The 6,361-nt window shown below is 44.0% G+C and overlaps 1 long non-coding RNA gene across 1 annotated transcript; it reads left to right on the top strand.

Annotated features, from left to right (window-relative positions):
* The first annotated feature begins 268 nt into the window (after positions 1-268).
* LOC125615735 lies at positions 269-1,103 on the top strand. The gene is made up of 2 exons (XR_007346319.1): positions 269-376; positions 930-1,103. It is a non-coding gene; the product is annotated as an uncharacterized LOC125615735 (long non-coding RNA).
* The last annotated feature ends 5,258 nt before the right edge of the window (positions 1,104-6,361 follow it).

Raw genomic sequence — 6,361 nt, 5'->3', positions numbered from 1 at the left:
ATGAGCCTGGTGCAGTGGCACAAATCTGTAATCCTAGAGTCTCTGGAGGCTGAGACAAGAAGATTTCAAGTTCAAGGCCAGTCTCAGCAATTTAACAGGGCCCTAAGCAACTTAGTGTGAGACTCTGTCTCAAATTAAAAAAATAAAAAAGGTCTGGGGATATGGCTCAGAGGTTAAGCAACCATGGGTTCAATCCCCGTGTATTGCCAAATAAATGCCAATCAATAATGAGGATACAGTTTTGAGAAACAGGAAAAAGGTTTATTGCTTTGCTAGCAAAGGAGAAACACAGGGAACTCCTGTTCCAGAGGCTGTGATTCTGCCCACCATAGGAACAAGGGGCTATTAAAGAGATGACTCAAAGGCTACATTCCAGGTATTCTCTGTCTGGAGTTGTAATTCATTTGTTAATTTGGGGGATAGTCATTTTGAGATCTTCTGGTACCATCCCCAAAGTCAAAATTACTTTATTCCTATAGTGGGCATGTATTCAGGGACAGATGACTCTTCCTAGGATGGGGAAAAAAGGTACCTGTTTCCCCTGCCATTAGGGAGGGGGAGAGATTGGGGAGGAGCAGAAGTCATCGTGTGTGTGCTGGGGATAGATTGAACCCAGGACCTTGTGCATGCAAGGCAAGCACACTACCAACTGAGCTATATTCCCCAGTGTGTATGTGTGTGTATAATATCTTTTAGTTGTGGATGGACCTTTATTTTTATTTATTTGTATGTGGTGCTGAGAATTGAACCCAGTGTCACACATGCTAGGCAAGCGCTCTTCCACTCAGCTACAACCCCAGCCCACAATAATAGTTTTTGATATGAGAGCAACATGATTATATTTTCACTTACATCTTTGATTTTTGGTACTAGGAATTGAAGCCAGGGTGTTTAACCATTACTAAAACCGATCCCTTTATTTTTTTCAGACAATGTCTCGCCAAATTTGCCCAGGCTGGACTCAAGACTTCCATTTTCCTGCCTCAGCTTCCCTAGGAACTGGGATTAGAGTGCGTCATCATGTCTGGGTAATCCTTATTGATTTTAATAAAAGCCAGTGTGAACATGGCTCCTAGGCTCAATAAAGTTTTAATGACCTGTGATTACTCTAATTTTGATACTTAAAGGAAGGAGAAACTGAAGGGAAGAGCACTGGAGTAAGCAAGAATATGTCCTCAAAGACCCACATCCAACTAATGCCCTCCTCCTAAATTTCCACCAATTCCCAGTAGCCAGTTTAGTTATAATGGATTAAGTCATTGATAAGGTTACAGCCCTCATGATCAAGTCACTTCTCAAGGCCCCACTTCTGAATACTATTACAATAGGAACCAAGCCTTTCACACCTGAGCCTTTGGGGAACATTTCAATCCGAACTATAAGAACTGATGGTCTCCTCTTCGCCCCTAAGTGCTGGGAATTGAATCCAGGGCCTCACCCATGCTTGCTTGACTAGTACTCTTATCTCTGAGGTACACTCCCAGTCCCTCCCTTATTTTTAAATTTTTAATCAATGAATGAATGAATTTTTTGGTACTGGGAATTGAACCTAGAGATGCTTTACCACTGACATGTCCAGCTCTTTTTAGTTTTTATTTTGAGACAGAGTCTTGCTAAATTGCTTAATTCTTGCTAAATTGCTGAGGCTGAGCTTGAATTTGGAATCTTCCTGCCTCAGCCTCCTGAGTTGCTGGGATTATAGGCATTCACCACTGGGAAGGGCTCTACTTTCTTTCTTTTCTTTTTTTTAAACAAATGGATAATTTCTATAATATGGATATACCTTAATTTTTTTAAACTAGTCCTCAGTTGGTGAACATAAGTTTTATGGTTTTTACTACTACAAATACATGTGAAGTAAACATGTATTGTTTACACATCATTGTATTATACTCTGGCTAATATAATTTCGACCAAGTTAATTAACCTCTATGTGGCATTTAAAATCTATAAAGCTTTCAGTTAGTTCAACTAATGTATGTAAAATTTCTTGCAGACACCTTGGCTAAAGAAATGTTAGTTCTCATCTCAAAAATCTGCATAATGTTATGCTCATTTATGTTACTGAAAGCTTGTTTCTTGTCCCCAATACCAATCCAATAATGAGGATACAGTTTTGAGAAAAAGAAAAAATAAGTTTTATTGCTTTGCTAGCACAGGGACTCTTGTCCTAGAGGCTGTGATTCTGCCCATCAGAGGGAACAGAGCGTTGTAAACTAGATGATTCAGAGGAATCCTATTTCCTGAGACTTAGTGGGGAGAGATTAGGAAGGAGAAGACAAGGGAGAAGAAGATCAGAGAGAAGATCAGGGAGGAGGTCAGTTTAATTTTAGAGCAGCAAGGGATATATTCAAGGCATAAAGTGGATTAACATAATTAACATAAAGATTAACATAATTAACACAATTATTCTCATTTACTATTATTCTAAATCCTTTGTTTAGATTTCATTAATGAGTAAAATGATGGAACATTTGTTACTGGGTGGCAATATCACCAAGTTCCTGGGTTCTTGTAGTATCAGAAGAATAAGATAAAAGCACAATTAAGATGGGAATGAGACTCTATTCTTTCTTTTTTTTTTTAAGAGAGAGAGAGAATTTTTTATTTTTTTTAATATTTATTTTTTAGTTTTTGGCAGACACAACATCTTTGTTTGTACGTGGTGCTGAGGATCGAACCCGGGCCGCACGCACGCCGGGCAAGCGCGCTACCGCTTGAGCCACATCCCCAGCCGGAGACTCTATTCTTTTTATTGGTACAGGGAATTTAACCCAGTCAGGCAAGAACCCAGTGGCTCTACCGCTGAGCCACATCACCAGCCTCAAGATTCTATTCTTATGGTTGGACATAGGGCAGGTAGCACTTGGGGCACAAAAAAAAAAAAAAAAACAACCCAGGTTGACTCAAATAAAGGACAAAAGTATACAGCTTTTATGGCACTTATGGAGTAGGCAGGTGCTCATTCTCTTGATGTAATCACATGTAGAGAGAGTTTTAACTGCTACCCATGGTCTTCTACATCGTGCGTCTTCATTTGACTTATATCTCATTACCATCACCTCTCCATTCAATAGTGAAAAATCATAAAAAAAAAATCAGGTAACAGTTTTTTAATTTACTCCTTTTTTTGTACTGGGGTTTGAACTCAGGGCTGTCCACCACTGACCCATAACCCTAATCTTTTTTTCTTTGAGACAGGGTCTCAGAATAATTTCTGACACTGGGTTCAAATTGCAAGTCCTCCTGCCTCAGCTTTCTGAGTTGCTGAGTCAGGTGAGCGCCATGGCGTCAGGCTGCCCCTTTGACTTGTGGTGTTACCATCTAAGGATGCTGGGGTTGTTGTCTCTGTACAGCAAAGAATTAAAGAACAGGACATAAAGAGAGCAAGCAAGCAGCAGGTCCAACCTCTCCAAAGAGAAGGGGCACTCCCTGCCCCCACAGAGCTGGGAATCGGTGGGGAGTTTTGGCTTCTTTTTATGATCTCTGGAATTTCCTCTTTTTCTTATCTCCTCTACTCATTTCTTATCTCCTCTAATATTATTGATTGGTGCTCCCTCTCTCCATGGGTCTGTTTTAGTTTTTCTATTGGATCCCACCCACTTAGGAGCACAAGTACAGGTCCCCTGCTGGTGTCCACCAGCATTTTTGTCAACCAGGAAGTTGACTTCCTTAGAAAACCATCTCCATGCTTCTTTTTTCTGGCCATGCTGTAATAGCAGTCCACTTTAAGTTTTGAATATCACCCTTGCTGCTCTGCCACTGCAACTTATTTTAAAAAGGACCTGTTCTTTCTCTTCCTCTCTCTGCTCCTTCCTAATTGTTCCTCCCTCCCAAATCTGAGGATTTGGATTACCCTTCTTCACCATCCTAGACAGAGTTATCTGTCTAGACAAAGTTATCTGTCCTTGAGTACACACCCACCATAGGAATGAAGTAATCTAGACTTTGGGGATGGCACCAGAAGCTCTCAGAAATTACTATGTTACAACTCCAACAGACAACCCGAGGAATGTAGTCTATGAACCTCTTTTTAAAAGCCCTTGTTCCCTCTGATGGGCAGAATCATAGCCTTTCGGGCAGGAGTCCCTTATATTTCTCCTTTGCTAGAAAAGCAATAAGACTTTTTTCCTTTTACTCAAAACCATGTCCTTGTTACTGGATTGGTATTGGGGACAAGGACCAAATTTTCCCTAACACTGACACTGACCTCCTCATTTGCCACCTTGCCCTGGCTGCCTAAGCCCTTCCATATCTCCCTCAGTGGCACAGGCCTGTAATTCCAGAAGCTCTGGAGATTGAGGCAGGAGGATCACACGTTCTAAGATTAACCAGTGCTACTAATCAAGACCTTGTCTCAAAATTAAAAATAAATAGGGCTGCAGATGTAGCTGACCTGTAGCGAGCCTCTGGGTTCAATCCCCAATACATGTGCCCCCCAACACCGCCCACCGCAAAAAAAAAAAAAAAAAAAGAAAAGAAAGAAAGGAAGGATAGTGTGGTTACCTTCCTAACCATTTGTAAGATCTCTAGATGTATGCAAATCAAAACTAGATACAAGGATAGTGGCCAAGTATATGTAATTAAATATTGATCTATTTATTGGACATGCTACAATTATTTGTCCATTTCATTGTTTTTCAACCTTTGTCTTTGGGCATATGAAAAGCACAGCTTGCTGAGTTCAAGTTAGCAATATTTTCCTTGTTTCTTGGTTGGGCATCTTGCTTAGAAATGGCATAAGCCGGTTTCTCCCATTATAGAAATTATTTCCACGGTCACAATGTGGTGTGGTGAAAAGAACGTGGGTAAGATGTAAACAAACTCTTACATCTTGGTGCCCAACTTTCATACTGTGCAACGATAAATGTCAATTTAACATTCTGACCCATTTCCTCATCTGCAAAATGAGGAAAATAAGACCCACCTAAGAGGTCGGTAAATGATCGAAATGCCTAGTATCTAGTAAATTGCGCCCAGAGGGGCAGATATTGTAAAAAATGGCAATCTCCCTGGTAGAAGACTAAAAAGTTGAGGCGCAAATTTTGGTGAGTTTACATTCCATACGTCTTTCTGGGAGCTTTTTATAAGTACTCCATTAAACTACAAACCCTATAATGCATGTAAAAGTTTCTGTGTATGAAACTCTATTGGCTCGGGGTAGGGCAAAGAGCTAGTCCCCCCCACCCCCCGAATTTTACCTATTTAAAACACCCTGTCTCCACCTTTCCTTTAAGCGCGTGCGGTACTTTTTCTTTCTCCCCGAATGCCAACTGTACAGGTTTCAAAGTGAGTCTTCCAATTAGAGAAACTGTGACTATCATAACATACATTTTTAACAACATGGGCTGTGTGAGGCCCTGAGATTCTGTCTAAATAATTCATTCTGTAAGTTTAGAATGAAGAATAACAATCACCACGATCATATTTGGTAGTGCTTTTTACCCTCTGGGAACCTGGGTTCGTTCCCAGCCTGTTTCCTTCATGAGCCACCCGCCTCCTACACTTATTATTGATGTTCGACACACTCCCTATTTGCATACGAAGGTGGACTGATTGCTCCAGAGCGCCCCATCACTGCTGCGCTCCGCTTGCGCAGTGCCAGTAGAGGCGACGTGCGCTCTCCGTTTCACCCAGGCGCGAGCGCGGCGGCCGGGAGAGAGGCGCGTCGCGGCTCCGGCGAGTCCGCTCTGGGGAAGATGCCACAAAGTGTGTTGCCCAAGCTCGCGGCGTCTGCCGGGCGCCAGCGTTCCCCTCTCGCCCTCCAGCGGCCCCACCAATTGGGGTCGGGCGGCCGCGGGTAAGGGGAGGGGCGGAAGGTGCGGATCCTCTGGGAGCGGCGGGGAATTCCCCCTTCCACCGAACGTTCCCGATTGTTCACCGTCTTCACGTCAGCAGCAGGGGGTAATCCCCGACTCCAGCTGCTCCTGACGTCACCGAGCGGAGCCACCGCCCCCCCACCGCGTCCCCGCTTCCCGGGCCTCCTGGAAGCCCCGCCCCTAGTCGTAGCCCCGCCCCGCCCCCAGCCGCCCGACGTAGAGGGCGGAGCTTCTCTGACCGGGGCGTGTGCTGTTGCTTCGGCCAGAAGGTTCTCTGGTGCAGGCGCTCCTCCTGCTGCCCCGCCCAGTAGGTTCGTTCGTACCGCTTCTTGTACACCCTTTCTCCCTCCTCCTTCTCCTCGCCCCGCCTTCCCTCCTCTTCTCCTCAGTCCCTCTAGTTCTTTCCCCGCCTCACCACCTTCCACGATCTCGCGAGACTTGGCCCAGAACATTGCGGATCGGGTCGGCGCCATTTTGGGACTGAGACTGGTTGTGGGGGAGGGAAAAGCGGCAAAAGGGGATTATTCAAAGTACCGAAAACC

The sequence above is a fragment of the Marmota marmota genome, unplaced genomic scaffold, assembly GCF_001458135.2.
Source record: "Marmota marmota marmota unplaced genomic scaffold, marMar, whole genome shotgun sequence".
In the NCBI taxonomy this organism is placed as follows: domain Eukaryota; kingdom Metazoa; phylum Chordata; class Mammalia; order Rodentia; family Sciuridae; genus Marmota; species Marmota marmota.
Note: the sequence above shows the minus strand (reverse complement) of the source record. Positions and strands in the feature narration are given on the sequence as shown.